Source organism: Coregonus clupeaformis, chromosome 17, assembly GCF_020615455.1.
Source record: "Coregonus clupeaformis isolate EN_2021a chromosome 17, ASM2061545v1, whole genome shotgun sequence".
Classification (NCBI taxonomy): domain Eukaryota; kingdom Metazoa; phylum Chordata; class Actinopteri; order Salmoniformes; family Salmonidae; genus Coregonus; species Coregonus clupeaformis.
In genome coordinates, this window is record NC_059208.1 from 9,163,874 (window position 1) to 9,181,332 (window position 17,459).

General features: G+C 45.1%; 1 protein-coding gene across 4 annotated transcripts in view; it reads right to left on the reverse strand.

Annotated features, from left to right (window-relative positions):
• LOC121586557 (thyroid hormone receptor beta) overlaps positions 1-17,459 on the reverse strand; it is a 151,405-nt gene that overhangs the window by 65,166 nt on the left and 68,780 nt on the right. For all 4 annotated transcript variants that reach the window (XM_041903331.2, XM_041903330.2, XM_041903328.2 and 1 more), the window contains exon 2: positions 351-447. The gene's annotated coding sequence lies outside the window, so the exon portion shown is untranslated. The remainder of the gene's footprint in view (positions 1-350; positions 448-17,459) is intronic.

The following is a 17,459-nucleotide window of genomic DNA, read 5'->3' on the forward strand; positions in this document are numbered from 1 at the left end:
TGCTGAGTTCATTCAGCTAAGGAACAGAGCTTGGTCTGAAGCCAGACACACTGGTAGCTCTACTGACTGGCTCACCTTCAGACAACTTAGAAACAAATGTACTGCTTCCATAAAAAGGGCTAAGTCATTAATTCCATTTCTGACCGTGTGTGTGTGTTGTTTAGCTGAGGCCGGGGAGAGGGGCTGAAGTGAAGCTGAAGGCTGTGGTCTTCTCTTTCCACTCTGTATTGGCAGAGCCGAGCAGACCCTGGCATGCTGTGAGGCGCTCTGTGTGTGTGTGTGTGTGTCTGTTTGAGGTGTTGGACGCTGGCTAGCTGTCTGAGCATTGTGTAACAAAAGACCATTCTTACCAGGTAGGGAGAGAGGGATAGAGAGAGGGAGGGAGGGAGGGAGCCGAGGAGTCTCCAGGCCGGGTTGAGGAGCTGCCGAGCCCCGCCAGACAGAGCCCTGGAAGAACAAGAAAACCAGAGGAGAGAGATCAGACTCTATTATACACACTGGTGTCTGGGCTCATCAAGACTATATGTCTCTTAATCAATCATAACAGTGTTCACATTCAAATACGTCCAAAGAGGTAGACGTTTGTGGTGCTATAATCCAAAACAATGTCCATGTATAGCACTAATCCTCGACAAGGGATTAAAGCACATGCATAAACAAATAAATGTACTACCAAGCAAATAGTTTTAGAACATTTTTCAAAAACAATACAGTAGGGACAGCGAGGATGGAAAGGTTTTGGAAAGATCTCCATTTAAGGGAGGAAAGCATTGGCCGTTTTTATTGAACGCTACACTATCACACACACACAAATACCATAGTCTAATGAATTGGGCTGCTGCAAGTACTGGCACTTTAAATGTTCTACTGTTTGAGTACTGGCACCTTTATTCATTCCACTTCAAGCATTGGATAACAGTAACACGTATTAAGGCACTGCAACTACGAGGCTTTAAAAAAAGACACGTGCGGTGACACGCTGGATGTGTGGAGCAGGAAAGAGGACCCAGAGGGTTGAAGCTCCCAGACATGCTTTACAACATCCTTAACCTCTGGTAATCATAAATACTTCTCCAGAAAGAAAAGAAGGAGGGGATCAGATTAAAGGTCTTCATGGATCCACTTGTACCTGAATACCCCGAATCCCGATCCGGGACCAGAGCGGGTCCGGACTCAGAATTCTAAATAATGTCACGGTCGGGGACGGATCTGATATGATTTTCACGGGACCTCAAGTACGTGTAATTTTAACTGACTTGTCCGGAAGGACCCATACAGATTGTAACGCGACTGGTGCAGTAGAGAGAGAGAGAAATGTTATAATTTATGCTGCTGCTCTTGCTTTTCACCAGAGTGGTGTGTGTAGCTTGTTGTTGGCCAATCATAAGTCATCAAAGCTGCAATAGGCTACAGTCATAGAGCCTCTGTATGTGGCAAAAGTTAGGAGATATCTAATCAATGGAAGATGGAATTTAAATGATGGAATTACAAGTTAAAGGAGTATAGGCGACAACGACCAAGAGCTGTACTTAATATTCTGAATGGAGTTGTTGTTGTTTGCAACTGTGTAGGACGAGAAAGCACATGCAGCCTCAATTAGCCTAGCTAGATTCTCCCTGTTTGATGCAGTCAAGACAGGTACTTTGTAATCATATTGGATGATAAATAACCTAGCTATGGCAGCTATTAGTCTACTATAGTGCGAGTCGGCTTGGTTGGTTGCTGTCTCTTGTCTCTCCCTCCCTCCTCCCTGCTCCCCATGTCACTCACATTAGCCTAAACACACAGCACAACCCCTGCTAGAGCGTCACCACTCTCTACCTCCTCTCCCTCGCACTTTATCACCTCCGGTTAATAAAGTAGCTTAAAAATTGACTTTTCTGCTGCTTCCCTCACTCGGATCGGACCGGGTCTGGATCCGACCAGGTCTATACGGAACGGGTCTAGTTGCCTTTGGGTCCGTTCGGAACGGGTCTCTATATTTTAAACATTTATTTATGCATATTGGATCCGGATGGTCCATTTCAGAACGGGTCCAACATTTTGGACTCGTGAAGGCCTCTAGATCAGATCCCACAATAACTTTTCCCTTCTTCTTTCTTTTTCACTACGGCCTCTCTGCCTCTCTCTCTCCCTCCCTCACCCTCTCCTCCTCTCTCTCTCTCTCTCTCTCCCCCTCTCTCTCATGACTCAGTATTTCTCTGTGTGTCATGTCTGATCTAGGGCTGGGCGATATGGCCTAAAAATCATATCTCGATTTTTTCAAACTTAAGGGCAATTCACAATATATATCTAGATTTGTGTAATGTTTTCTCTTTGTTGTACAATTAAAGGTAACATACACTGCATTTCAAACAGTCAGTAATCATCTAATAAATTCAAAGCTTGTGAAACTATACGTAGGCTAGATATAAGCCTTCCACAACCATAAGACCCACTAATAATTGAATTATTTTATCAAAATAGTTTAACCTGTTTTTTTTGCAATAATCACTGATCTGGCTTTCAAGTCTGTCTATGAAAATGCACTTTTTGTTAAAATTTTTACCAGAACCATGCATAATTCACATTCACTAATAATGACTAACTTCTTGTAGCAGGCATTATAGAAAATGAACACAGGTCTCATAAACAATCTCTCAAGCACAAGCCCACATGCTAGTGAGTAGCCAGCTAATCTTTATAGGAATCTTTATATTTCAAGTTTGCCAACTTGCATCTACAGTGAGGCAAAAAAGTATTTGATCCCCTGCTGATTTTGTACGTTTGCCCACTGACAAAGAAATGATCAGTCTATAATTTTAATGGTAGGTTTATTTGAACAGTGAGAGACAGAATAACAAACAAAAAATCCAGAAAAACGCATGTAAAAAATGTTATACATTGATTTGCATTTTAATGAGGGAAATAAGTATTTGACCCCTCTGCAAAACATGACTTAGTACTTGGTGGCAAAACCCTTGTTGGCAATCACAGAGGTCAGACGTTTCTTGTAGTTGGCCACCAGGTTTGCACACATCTCAGGAGGGATTTTGTTCCACTCCTCTTTGCAGATCTTCTCCAGGTCATTAAGGTTTCGAGGCTAACGTTTGGCAACTCGAACCTTCAGCTCCCTCCACAGATTTTCTATGGGATTAAGGTCTGGAGACTGGCTAGGCCACTCCAGGACCTTAATGTGCTTCTTCTTGAGCCACTCCTTTGTTGCCTTGGTGAAAAAAAAAAGTGATCTCTCATCTTTGTTGTTGTGAGTGGCGGGTGTGTGTGTGTGTGTGTGTGTGTGTGTGTGTGTGTGTGTGTGTGTGTGTGTGTGTGTGTGTGTGTAAACAGAGAGGAAGAGGCAAAGCGAGAGGTTTCACTCTCACCAAAATCTGTCCAAAATAAGCCCAATGCGTTTCTATGGGCTTATTTTAGACCTAAGCGTGTCGCCTGCCTTCCCACATTTGGGACAATGACTCCCATTGTTAGGGCGGAGGCATGAGCATCTCATTATTACATACAGATCTCTGGTGTAAATAGGAAAGTGCACACAGCACAGAAGGAGCGAAGAAGACGTGACCAAAAAGACGTGAGAACAAGCGGAAATAATCGCTCATAAAAAGGAAAATAAAATAAAAACTTGATTCTTGTGATATAGGCATTTGGATTATTGAGCAAAAACATAATTTCAAATTATTTTATTATATATATATCGCCCAGCCCTAGTCTGATCCAATCTGGCTCTTAAAGAGGGTGAGGTCTTTCTGCCGTTACCTAGAAATTGGAATTCGAAGATTGTGTTCGAAGTTCTGCCACCGTCTCTTATGACCGAAAAGAGCTTCTGGATATCAGGACAGCGATTACTCACCTCGTATTGGACGAAGATTTTTTCTTTAACAAGTCGGACGCAAAGGATTTACTTTTGGTGCTAAACCATGTTGTTGGAGTCCGGCATGCTAGCTGGCTGTGGCGTCTTATGACTAGGTGCCCTGGACGATTTTCACGGAAGAATACTGTACCTAGTTAGCTAGCTGAATAAACTAAGTTAGTCTATTCCTAGAAAACATTGAACCGCTGTAGTTTACAACAATTATAGTTTCTGAGGTGGAAGTTGGGAGAGTAATATTTGGGTGTTGTGGTGAGGGAGGCCCCGCTCTCTCCTTTCCCAGATGTTTAGTTCATTTCATTCACTCCTTTGCATTATTATAGCCATATTCTGCAGCCTGTCAACTATGCCTCTGTCTATCCCTGTTCTCTCCTCTCCGCACAGGATATACAAACGCCTCACACCGCGTGGCTGCTGCCTCTCTAACCTGGTGGTCCCTGCACGCACCACCCACGTGGAGTTCCAGGTCTCAGGCAGCCTCTGGAACTGCCGTTCTGCTGCCAACAAGGCAGAGTTCATCTCAGCCTATGCTACCCTCCAGTCCCTCGACTTCTTGGCGCTGACGGAAACATGGATTACCACTGAAAACACTGCTACTCCTACTGCTCTCTCCTCGTCTGACCATGTGTTCTCGCATACCCCGAGAGCATCTGGTCAGTGGGGTGATGGCACAGGAATCCTCATCTCTCCCAAGTGGACATTCTCTATTTTTCCCCTGACCCATCTGTCTATCTCCTCATTTGAATTCCATGCTGTCACAGTCACTAGCCCATTTAAGCTTAATATCCTTGTCATCTATCGCACTCCAGGTTCCCTTGGAGAGTTCATCAATGAGCTTGACAAGTTCCTTTCCTGAGGATGGCTCACCCCTCACAGTTCTGGGGGACTTCAACCTCCCTACGTCTACCTTTGACTCATTTCTCTCTGCCTCCTTCTTTCCACTCCTCTCCTCTTTTGACCTCACCCTCTCACCGTCCCCCCCTACTCACAAGGCAGGCAATACGCTTGACCTCATCTTTACTAGATGCTGTTCTTCTACTAATCTCACTGCAACTCCCCTCCATGTCTCCGACCACTACTTTGTATCCTTTTCTCTCTCGCTCTCCTCCAACACTACTCACTCTGCCCCTACTCAGATGGTAATGCGCCGTCGCAACCTTCACTCTCTCTGTCCCGCTACTCTCTCCTCTTCCATCCTATCATCTCTTCCCTCTGCTCAATCCTTCTCCCTCCAATCTCCTGATTCTGCCTCCTCAACCCTCCTCTCCTCCCTTTCTGCATCCTTTGACTCTCTATGTCCCCTATCCTCCCGGCCGGCTCGGTCCTCCCCTCCAGCTCCGTGGCTTGATGACTCATTGCGAGCTCACAGAACAGGGCTCCGGGCAGCCAAGCGGAAATGGAGGAAAACTAGACTCCCTGCGGACCTGGCATCTTTTCACTCCCTCCTCTCTACATTTTCTTCATCTGTTTCTGCTGCTAAGAGCACTTTCTACCACTCTAAATTCCAAGCATCTGCCTCTAACCCTAGGAAGCTCTTTGCCACCTTCTCCTCCCTGCTGAACCCCTCCCCCCCTCCCACCTCCACCCCCTCCCCCCTCTCTGTGATGACTTCATCAACCATTTTGAAAAGAAGGTTGACGACATCCGATCCTCGTTTGTTAAGTCAAATGACACTGCTGGTCCTGCTCACACTGCCCTACCCTATGCTTTGACTTCTTTCTCCCCTCTCTCTCCAGATAAAATCTTGCGACTTGTGACGGCCGGACGCCCAACAACCTGCCCGCTTGACCCTATCCCCTCCTCTCTTCTCCAGACCATCTCCGGTGACCTTCTCCCTTACCTCACCTCGCTGATCAACTCATCCTTGACCGCTGGCTATGTCCCTTCCGTCTTCAAGAGAGCGAGAGTTGCACCCCTTCTCAAAAAACCAACACTCGATCCCTCTGATGTCAACAACTACAGATCAGTATCCCTTCTTTCTTTTCTCTCCAAAACTATTGAGCGTGCCGTCTTTAGCCAACTCTCTTGCTATCTCCCTCAGAATGACCTTCTTGATCCAAACCAGTCAGGTTTCAAGACTGGTCATTCAACTGAGACTGCTCTTCTCTGTGTCACGGAGGCTCTCCGCACTGCTAAAGCTAACTCTCTCTCCTCTGCTCTTGTCCTTCTAGACCTGTCTGCTGCCTTTGATACTGTGAACCATCAGATCCTCCTCTCCACCCTCTCCGAGTTGGGCATCTCCGGCGCGGCTCACTCTTGGATTGCGTCCTACCTGACCGGTCGCTCCTACCAAGTGGCGTGGCGAGAGCTGTCTCCGCACCACGTGCTCTCACCACTGGTGTCCCCCCGGTGGCTCAGTTCTAGGCCCTCTCCTATTCTCGCTATACACCAAGTCACTTGGCTCTGTCATATCCTCACATGGCCTCTCCTATCATTGCTACGCGAGACGACACACAACTAATCTTCTCCTTTCCCCCTTCTGATAACCAGGTGGCGAATCGCATCTCTGCATGTCTGGCAGACATATCAGTATGGATGACGGATCACCACCTCAAGCTGAACCTTGGCAAGACGGAGCTGCTCTTCCTCCCGGGGAAGGACTGCCCGTTCCATGATCTCGCCATCACGGTTGACAACTCCGTTGTGTCCTCCTCCCAGAGTGCGAAGAGCCTTGGCGTGACCCTGGACAACACCCTGTCGCTCTCCGCTAACATCAAGGCGGTGACCCGATCCTGTAGGTTCATGCTCTACAACATTCGGAGAGTACGACCCTGCCTTACACAGGAAGCGGCACAGGTCCTAATCCAGGCACTTGTCATCTCCCGTCTGGATTACTGCAACTCGCTGTTGGCTGGGCTCCCTGCCTGTGCCATTAAACCCCTACAACAAGAATGCCGCAGCCCGTCTGGTGTTCAACCTTCCCAAGTTCTCTCCCGTCACCCCGCTCCTCCGCACACTACACTGGCTTCCAGTTGAAGCTCGCATCTGCTACAAGACCATGGTGCTTGCCTACGGAGCTGTGAGGGGAACGGCACCTCCGTACCTTCAGGCTCTGATCAGTCCCTACACCCAAATGAGGGCATTGCGTTCATCCACCTCTGGCCTGCTGGCTCCCCTACCTCTGCTAAAGCACAGTTCCCGCTCAGCCCAGTCAAAACTGTTCGCTGCTCTGGCACCCCAATGGTGGAACAAGCTCCCTCACGACGCCAGGACAGTGGAGTCACTCACCACCTTCCGGAGACATTTGAAACCCCACCTCTTTAAGGAACACCTGGGATAGGATAAGTATTCCTTCTACCCCCCACCCTTACCCCACCCCAATTTTTTTTTAAATAAATTGTAAAGTGGTTTATATCACTGGCTATAAGGTGAATGCACCAATTTGTAAGTCGCTCTGGATAAGAGCGTCTGCTAAATGACGTAAATGTAAATGTAATACCCGACAAGGCCCAAATCCCCGTCATTCGAATGAAGAAGAGACAGAGATATCGGGGACGTACGTCGGGGTGCCTTGTAAGAATCCGACGGCGAGTGGGTAATCTGCCTCTACCATCAGTCCTATTAGCCAACGTACAATCATTGGATAATAAAATGGATGAGCTTCGATCAAGAATATCCTGCCAACGGACATTAAAAACTGTTGTACGTAAATGTTTCACCGAGTCGTGGCTGAACGACGACATGGATAACATACAGCTGCCGGGGTTTTCGGTGCATCGGCAAGATAGAACAGCTGCCTCCAGTAAGACAAGGGGTGGCGGTCTGTGTATATTTGTAAATAACAGCTGGTGCACGAAATCTAATATTAAGGAAGTCTCAAAGTTTTGTACGCCTGAGGTAGAATACCTCATGATAAGCTGTAGACCACACTATTTACCAAGAGAGTTTTCATCTATATTTTTCGTAGCTGTCTATTTACCACCACAAACCGATGCTGGCACTAAGACCACACTCAACGAGCTGTATAAGGCCATAAGCAAACAAGAAAATGCTCATCCAGCGGCGGCGCTCCTAGTGGTCGGGGACTTTAATGCAGGGAAACTTAAAATCATTTACTTAATTTCTACCAGCATGTTAAATGTGCAACCAGAGGAAAAAAAGACGAGTACAAAGCTCTCCCTCGCCCTCCATTTGGCAAATCTGACCATAATTCTATCCTCCTGATTCCTGCTTACAAGCAAAAACTAAAGCAGGAAGTACCAGTGACTCACTCAATACAGAAGTGGTCAGATGACGCAGATGCCATGAAGTGCTTTGAAAGGCTGGTCATGGCTCACATCAACACCATTATCCCAGAAAATCTAGACTCACTCCAATTTGCATACCGCCCCAACAGATCCACAGATGATGCAGTCTCTATTGCACTCCACACTGCCCTTTCCCCACCTGGACAAAAGGACTACCTACGTGAGAATGCTATTCATTGACTACAGCTCAGCGTTCAACACCATAGTGCCCTCAAAGCTCATCACTAAGCTAAGGACCCTGGGACTAAACACCTCCCTCTGCAACTGGATCCTGGACTTCCTGACGGGCCACCCCCAGGTAAGGGTAGGTAACAACACATCTGCCACGCTGATCCTCAACACGAGGGCCCCTCAGGGGTGCATGCTCAGTCCCCTCCTGTACTCCCTGTTCACCCATGACTGCATAGCCAAGCATGACTCCAACACCATCATTAAGTTTGCAGACAACACAACAGTGGAAGGCCTGATCACCGACAATGATGAGACAGCCTATAGGGAGGAGGTTAGAGACCTGGCCGTGTGGTGCCAGGATAACAACCTCTCCCTCAACGTGATCAAGACAAAGGAGATAATTGTGGACTACAGGAAAAGGAGGACCGAGCACGCCCCCATTCTCATCGACGGGGCTGTAGTGGAGCAGGTGGTTCCTTGGTGTCCACATCACCAACAAACTATCATGGTCCAAAAACACGAAGACAGTTGTGAAGAAGGTACGACAAAGCCAATTCCCCCTCAGGAGACTGAAAAGATTTGGCATGGGTCCTCAGATCCTCAAAAAGTTCTACAGCTGCACCATCGAGAGCATCCTGACTGGTTGCATCACCGCCTGGTATGGCAACTGCTCGGCCTCCGACCGCAAGGCACTACAGAGGGTAGTGTGTACGGCCCAGTACATCACTGGGATAAAGCTTCCAGCCATCCAGGAACTCTATACCAGGCGGTGTCAGAGGAAAGCCCTAAAAATAACCTGTGCCCCCGCACATTGACTCTGTACCGGTACCCCCTGTATATCGCCTCGCTACAGTTATTTTACTGCAGCTCTTTCATTATTATTATTATTATTTTTACTTATCTATTTTGTACTTATTTTTCTTAAAACTGCATTGTTGGTTAAGGGCTTGTAAGTAAGCATTTCACTGTAAGGTCTACACCTGTTGTATTCGGCGCATGTGACAAATACAATTTTATTTTATTTTATTTTAAGTTGTATGAAAGGACAACACAATACAATAAGGCTTACGAGTTAATGTAGCGGCTCAAAGGAACCAGACAAACAACAACACAGTAGGGTACTGTAGGAAGCAGCCCATTGAAATGCACAGGAACGAACACAAGGAAAGGGGTGAGAGAGATCTGCCCAATGCACTCTGATCAACTCTAGCATTTCCCTGTGTTTCCATGGTGATTGAGTTATATTTGAAATGTTTACTCAATGATTCAGAGGAGAGCTTGGCATTCATCTCTTATTTTCCTACATTGTCACGTTCGTCTTGTAAAGGATTGGACCAAGGTGCAGCGTGGTATGCGTACATAGTCGTTTATTATATAAACACCGAAAAAATAACAAAATCCAAAAGAACGTGAAGTTCAAAATGCTAAACATCCAACAAGCCAAACTGAAACAAGATCCCACAACTAAGGTAGGCAACATGGCTACCTAAGTATGATCCCCAATCAGAGACAACGATCGACAGCTGCCTCTGATTGGGAACCACACCCAGCCAACATAGAAATACACATTCTAGATAATCACAAAGAAAATGACACCCTGACCAAACCAACTAGAGATCTCTATGTCAGGGCGTGACATACATCTGATGCAGAGCACTTAAAAACACTCCAGGCTTCAAAGTTCTTCATCAAGCAACAAATTGAATTTGATAGAATATTAATATTATATCCATTTGCGTTCTCGGAAAGTCAACTTGCGAGTCTACAATGCTACAAATAATCTTGACATGACATGAGAGATTGAAATAATTCATTTTAGCTATTAAATGTCATGTCACATTCAAGTTATTCCATAAGAAATAGAATATACTTATGCCGTTTAAGACTATGAATATGCACTCAAATCTGCACAACAAATATTGAATGTTTCCTTCAAAGACCGACGTGTAGGTATTATTGCTAGGTATTATTACTTCACTGTCGGAGCTAGAAACACAAGCATTTCTCTGCACCTGCAATAACATCTGCTAATCTGTGTATGCAACCAATACATTTGATTTGATGTATTTTCAGTTAGGATTCAACCCCATATTACTCAGAATCTAAAAGAGTTTCCTACTTTACATTTCTGTGACTTCTCTCTCTCTGCATATAATCTCTGGTTAGAAGGCCATCTAATAAACAAGTTATTTCTTTTGAAGATTGACGGCCAGCTGGTCATGTAGCCTACTATACAACAAATACATGATTGAAAGCAGAACTCCCAGAAAGGTTCCAGACTGAGTATCCTCAAAATATGCTGTAGTGCTGCAACTGACCTAAAACACCCTCCTAACTGGTGAAATTAGTTGAAAATACCTTTCATGACAATTCAATCATCATGCCCATGTGGAGGCTGCTACAGCGGGCAGACAGACAGGTCATGTGGAGGCTGCTACAGTTGGCAGACAGACAGGTAATGTGGAGACTGCTACAGAGGGCAGACATACAGGTTTCCTAGAAGGACAGAATATGTTTCTGGGAACCAGATGAATGCCAGTACACACACAGCGGTCTTGATTTAGGAAGTCCCCAGTTCAAACTCCAGATGTGATTTGTGTTTGTTATTTACAAACTATGCCCCCGCCCCCCTCGCCCAGCTCCTGCCTCAATACTCCTGTGTTCCATTACTGTGGTGATTATGTGGCTAATTCTGTTTGATGTGCCCCAAAATGGCTGCCAGTAATGTAGCAGGAAGAGGGATGGAGGGATGGCATGGTGCCATAAAGGAGAAGTATAAACGCAGTGAGCCACACAGAACCACTTGGTGTGTAAGCGTTTTGTGTGTATTGGGTATATGTTGTGAAATTGTTAGATACTACTTGTTAGATATTACTGCACTGTCGGAGCTAGAAGCACAAGCATTTCGCTACACCCGCAATAACATCTGCTAAACACGTGTATGTGACAAATAAAATTTGATTTATTTGATTTGTGTGTGTAGCACTAAGCTCCTGACCCCCAGAGAGAGATATGGAGAGATAGGGAGAACCAGTCATGTGTGGAGAACACACAACATTGTGACACTAGACAAAATAAACAGCGCAGAATCGTCTAAAATGTATGAACCCCTTTGGCTCCCCGAGCCCCGCCCTCAGTCTCTCTCCCACTCTCTCTCCATCTCACTCCCTGTCCCTCTCTCCCTCATCCCTCCCTCCCACTACCGTGCCAGTCTGAGTGCAGGTCAGATGAGGACTGTCTGCAGCGTGCTCCCAGACACAGCTCTCCACTCTGATTTGTAACACGCTGTTTTCCAGTTTTCATCCACATGCACACAATTTCAGGGACAGAATGATAGAGAAAGATTTTAGTTTGGGTGAACAAGGGAGAGGAGAGGAGGGAGGAAGGAGGAGGCAAGAGGAGGGAGGGAGGAGGAGGGGGAGGGGGGGGAGGAGAGGAGAAAGGGGGAAGGAGATTAGAGAAGGGGAGAGGAGAGGAGAGGAGGGGGAAGGAGAGGAGGTGGGAGGTGGGAGAAGGGGGGAAGAGAGAAGTGGGGAGTAGAGGAGGGTGGTGTGAGTGGGGTAGTTTGGTGTGAGAGAAGCACAGATACAGACATCTTCACAACGTCTGCCTCCCACTGTTCTCCCTCTTTCCCTCCTGCCTCCCTCCCTCCCCTCATATCATCAAAACCGTGCGCCCGCTCTGACAGAGCACCCAAATAACCGAAGTGCATGCTGGGTAAAGGCGAGGACAACTCAGGACAAACGCAGGGACTTTAAGGATACTGCGGTAAACTGTTTGGCAAAAAAAAGATAGAAAAGATGGAGAATGAAGGGAGAGGAGGAGGAGGAGAGAGGGGGGTGGAGAATCACAGACTAGAGAAATGAAAAATGCCACTGTCAGCGAGTCTAGGTATCTTATATGCCATCCCGTTCGTGTGTCTGATGCAGGTTTGTGACAATGTGTATTGTTCCAATTTAAGCCATCGTATCTCATTTACATAATTATTCACACCCCTGAGTCAATACATGTTAGAATCACCTTTGGCAGCAATTACAGCTGTGAGTCTTTCTGGGTAAGTCTCTAAGAGCTTTGCACACCTGGATTGTACAATATTAGGTTTATTATTCTTCAAGCTTGATCATTGCTAGACAGCCATTTGCAAGTCTTGCCATAGATGTTACATTTTTGACTTAAATCGGCGTGAACTCGGCCACTCAGGAACATTCACTGGCTTCTCGGTAAGCAACTCCAGTGTAGATTTTCCTTTTGTTTTTTGGCTATTGTCCTGCTGAAAGGTGAATTCATCTCCCAGTGTCTGGTGGTAAGCAGACTGAACCAGGTTTTCCTCTAGGAATTTGCCTGTGCTTAGCTCCTGAATCCTGAAAAACTCCCCAGTCCTTAACGATTACAAGCATACCCATAACATAATGCAGCCACCACCATGCTTGAAAATATAGATAGTGGTACTCAGTAATGTGTTATATTGGATTTGCCCCAAATATAACTTTGAATTCAGGACAAAAAGTTAATTGCTTTGCCACATTTTTTTTGCAGTATTACTTTATTACCTTGTTGCAAACAGGATGTATGACTTGGAATCTTTTTATTTTGTACAGGCTTCCTTCTTTTCACTCTGTCATTTAGGTTAGTATTGTGGAGTAACTACAATGTTGTTGATCCATCCTCAGTTTTCTCCTATCACAGCCATTCAACTCTGAAACTGTTTTAAAGTCACCATTGGCCTCATGGTGAAATCCCTGAGCAGTTTCCTTCCTCTCTGGCAATTGTGTTTGGAAGGACGCCTGTATCTTTGTAGTGACTGGGTGTATTGATAAACCATCCAATGTGTAATTAATAACTTCACCATGTTCAAAGTGATATTTAATGTCTGCTTTTTTTTTAACCAATAGGTGCCCTTTGCGAGGCATTGGAAAACATCCCTGGTCTTTATGGTTGAATCTGTGTTGGAAATTCACTGCTCGACTGAGGGACCTTACAGATAATTGTATGTGTGGTGTACAGAGATGAGGTAGTCATTCAAAAATCATGTTAAACACTATTATTACACACAGCGTCCTTGCAACTTATTATATGACTTGTTAAGCACATTTTTACTCCTGAACTTATTTAGGCTTGCAAATGGGTTGAATAATTGACCCAAGACATTTCAGATTTTCATTTTTAATTAATTTGTAAACATAAAAAAAAAACATAATTATACTTTAACATTATGGGGTATTTTGTGTAGGCCAGTGACACAACATCTCAATTTAATCAATTTTAAAGTCAGGCTGTAACACAACACAATGTGGAAAAAGTCAAGGGGTGTGAATAATTTCTGAAGGCACTGTATAAACAGTACCAGTCAAAAGTTTGGACACACCTACTCATTCAAGGGGTTTTCTTAATTTTTTATATTTTCTACATTGTTGAATAATAGTGAAGACATCAAAACTATGAAATATCACATATGGAATCATATAGTAACCAAAAAAGTGTTAAACAAATTCTTCAAAGTAGCCACCCTTTGCCTTGATGACAGCTTTGCACACTCTTGGCATTCTCTCAACCAGCTTCATGAGGTAGTCACCTGGAAATCATTTCAATTAACAGGTGTGCCTTGTTAAAAGTTAATTTGTGGAATTTCTTTCCTTCTACATGCGTTTGAGCCAATCCGTTGTGTTGTGACAAGGTAGGGGGGTATACAGAAGATAGCCCTATTTGGTAAAAGATCAAGTCCATATTATGGCAAGAACAGCTCAAATAAGCAAAGAGAAACGGCAGTCCATCATTACTTTAAGATATGAAGGTCAGTCAATCCAGAACATTTCAAGAACTTTGAACGTTTCTTCAAGTGCAGTCGCAAAAACCATCAAGCGCTATGATGAAACTGGCTCTCATGAGGACCGCCACAGGAAAGGAAGACCCAGAGTTACCTCTACTGCAGAGGATAAGTTCATTAGAGTTAACTGCACCTCAGATTGCAGCCCAAATAAATGTATCACAGAGTTCAAGTAACAGACACATCTCAACATTAACTGTTCAGAGGAGACTGTGTGAATCAGGCCTTCATGGTCGAATTGCTGCAAAGAAACCACTACTAAAGGACACCAATAAGAAGAAGAGACTTGCTTAGGCCAAGAAACACGAGCAATGGACATTAGACCGGTGGAAATCTGTCCTTTGGTCTGATGATTCCAAATTTGAGATTTTTGGTTCCAACCGCCGTGCCTTTGTGAGACGCAGAGTAGGTGAACGGATGATCTCCGCATGTGTGGTTCCCACCGTGAAGCATGGAGGAGGAGGTGAGATGGTGTGTGGATGCTTTGCTGGTGACACTGTCGTGAATTATTTCAAATTCAAGGCACACTTAACCAGCATGGCTACCACAGCATTCTGCAGCGATACGCCATCCCATCTGGTTTGCGCTTAGTGGGACTATCATTTGTTTTTCAACAGGACAATGACCCAACACACCTTCAGGCTGTGTAAGGGCTATTTGACCAAGAAGGAGAGTGATGGAGTGCTGCATCAGATGACCTGGCCTCCACAATCACCCGACCTCATCCCAATTGTGATGGTTTGGGATGAGTTGGACCACATAGTGAAGGAAAAGCAGCCAACAAGTGCTCAGCATATGTGGGAACTCCTTCTGCACTGTTGGAAAAGCATTCCAGGTGAAGCTGGTTGACAGAATGCCAAGAGTGTGCAAAGCTACCATTAAGGGAAAGGGTGGCTACTTTGAAGAATCTAAAATACACTTTTTTGGTTCCTACATGATTCCATATGTGTTATTTCATAGTTTTGATGTCTTCACTATTATTCTACAATGTAGAAAATAGTAAAAATAAAGGAAACCCTTGAATGAGTAGGTGTGCCCAAACCTTTGACTTGGACTGTATATCCCGACTCCCGACACGTTCATTACTATGGGACAGCTGGAGATCGAATTTGAATATTGATACAATGTTGTGAATGTCGGAGAGACAGACAGCAAGGTTTATACAAATCTCCGCTGTTGAAAACTAAATGTTAGTCTAAAAGAAATGTGAGATAATGTCTAGATACTTTTTATAGTGGAGATCAAGTTTATAAATTGCCTGGCTGGGCTGATGAGACAGTATATTGCGCAGTCAGATGGAACAGAATAAATAGGCATTTTAATGTCATTGATTTAGCCGGTGGTCAATTGTGGAATAGACACTGGCTGGAAGGCGGTTTTAACCAATCAGCATTCAGGATTAGAACCACCTGTTGTATAAATATACAGTGCATTCGTAAAGTATTCAGACCCCTTGACTTTTTCCACATTTTGTCACGTTACAGTCTTATTCTAAAATGGATTAAATAAAATAAATCCTCAGCAATCTACACAAAATACCCCGTAATGACTAAGCGAAAACAGGCTTGTAGAAATTTTTGCTATAGAGCTTGAGAGGATTTGCAGAGAAGAATGGGAGAAACTCCCCAAAAACAGGTGTGCCAAGCTTGTAGCGTCATACCCAAGAAGGCTGTAATCGCTGCCAAAGGTGCTTCAACAAAGTACTAAGTAAAGGGTCTGAATACTTATGTAAAAGCCCGTTGGGGAGTTGCAGCGATGAGACAAGATCGAAAAAAATAGAAAAAAATTAAGAATGGTCCACCACCCAAAGGACATCCAGCCAACTTGACACAACTGTGGGAAGCATGGACCGGCATCCCTGTGGAACTCTGAGGCGCTTATCAGTGACCAAATCTGCAATTTTCAACCTGTAAAAAGGTTATACGGGTTGTGAGTGTAAAGGGCTACAGCGTCAGCAAAGCTAAATCTGGTACATTTCACACTCTCACCACTGCGTTTATATTATTATTGCCAGTAAAATATCCATATACAGCTGATATTCAACAAATCATAGACAAGGACCTTGCAGATATCTTGTAAAATAGAATTAGAATAGCCAATCAACATGTCTGTGATACTTCAGCAAAAAACAAAAGAACAACTACAGAAGAAAACATATGGTCTGCGTGCCAAATAGCACCCATTCCCTTATTTAGTGCACTATATAGGGAATATGGTGCCGTTTTAGTGCACTACTTGTTTTTACCAGGGCCTATAGGGTCAAACATAGAGAGCTAAATAGGGTGCCATTTTGGATGCTTACATGACCTATGGCTATAGTAGTACTCCCTCCTCTCTACATTTTCTTCATCTGTTTCTGCTGCTAAAGCCACTTTCTACCACTCTAAATTCCAAGCATCTGCCTCTAACCCTAGGAAGCTCTTTGCCACCTTCTCCTCCCTGCTGAATCCTCCTCCCCCTCCCCCCTCCTCCCTCTCTGTAGATAACTTTGTCAACCATTTTGAAAAGAAGGTTGACGACATCCGATCCTCGTTTGTTAAGTCAAATGACACTGCTGGTCCTGCTCACACTGCCCTACCCTATGCTTTGACTTCTTTCTCCCCTCTCTCTCCAGATGAAATCTTGCGACTTGTGACGGCCGGCCGCCCAACAACCTGCCCGCTTGACCCTATCCCCTCCTCTCTTCTCCAGACCATTTCCGGAGACCTTCTCCCTTACCTCACCTCACTCATCAACTCATCCTTGACCGCTGGCTATGTCCCTTCCGTCTTCAAGAGAGCAAGAGTTGCACCCCTTCTCAAAAAACCTACACTCGATCCCTCTGATGTCAACAACTACAGACCAGTATTCCTTCTTTCTTTTCTCTCCAAAACTCTTGAGCGTGCCGTCTTTAGCCAACTCTCTTGCTATCTCTCTCAGAATGACCTTCTTGATCCAAACCAGTCAAGTTTCAAGACTGGTCATTCAACTGAGACTGCTCTTCTCTGTGTCACGGAGGCTCTCCGCACTGCTAAAGCTAACTCTCTCTCCTCTTGTCTGCTGCCTTTGATACTGTGAACCATCAGATCCTCCTCTCTACCCTTTCCGAGTTGGGCATCTCCGGCGCGGCTCACTCTTGGATTGCGTCCTACCTGACAGGTCGCTCCTACCAAGTGGCGTGGCGAGAATCTGTCTCCGCACCACGTGCTCTCACCACTGGTGTCCCCCAGGGCTCAGTTCTAGGCCCTCTCCTATTCTCGCTATACACCAAGTCACTTGGCTCTGTCATATCCTCACATGGCCTCTCCTATCATTGCTACGCAGACGACACACAACTAATCTTCTCCTTTCCCCCTTCTGATAACCAGGTGGCGAA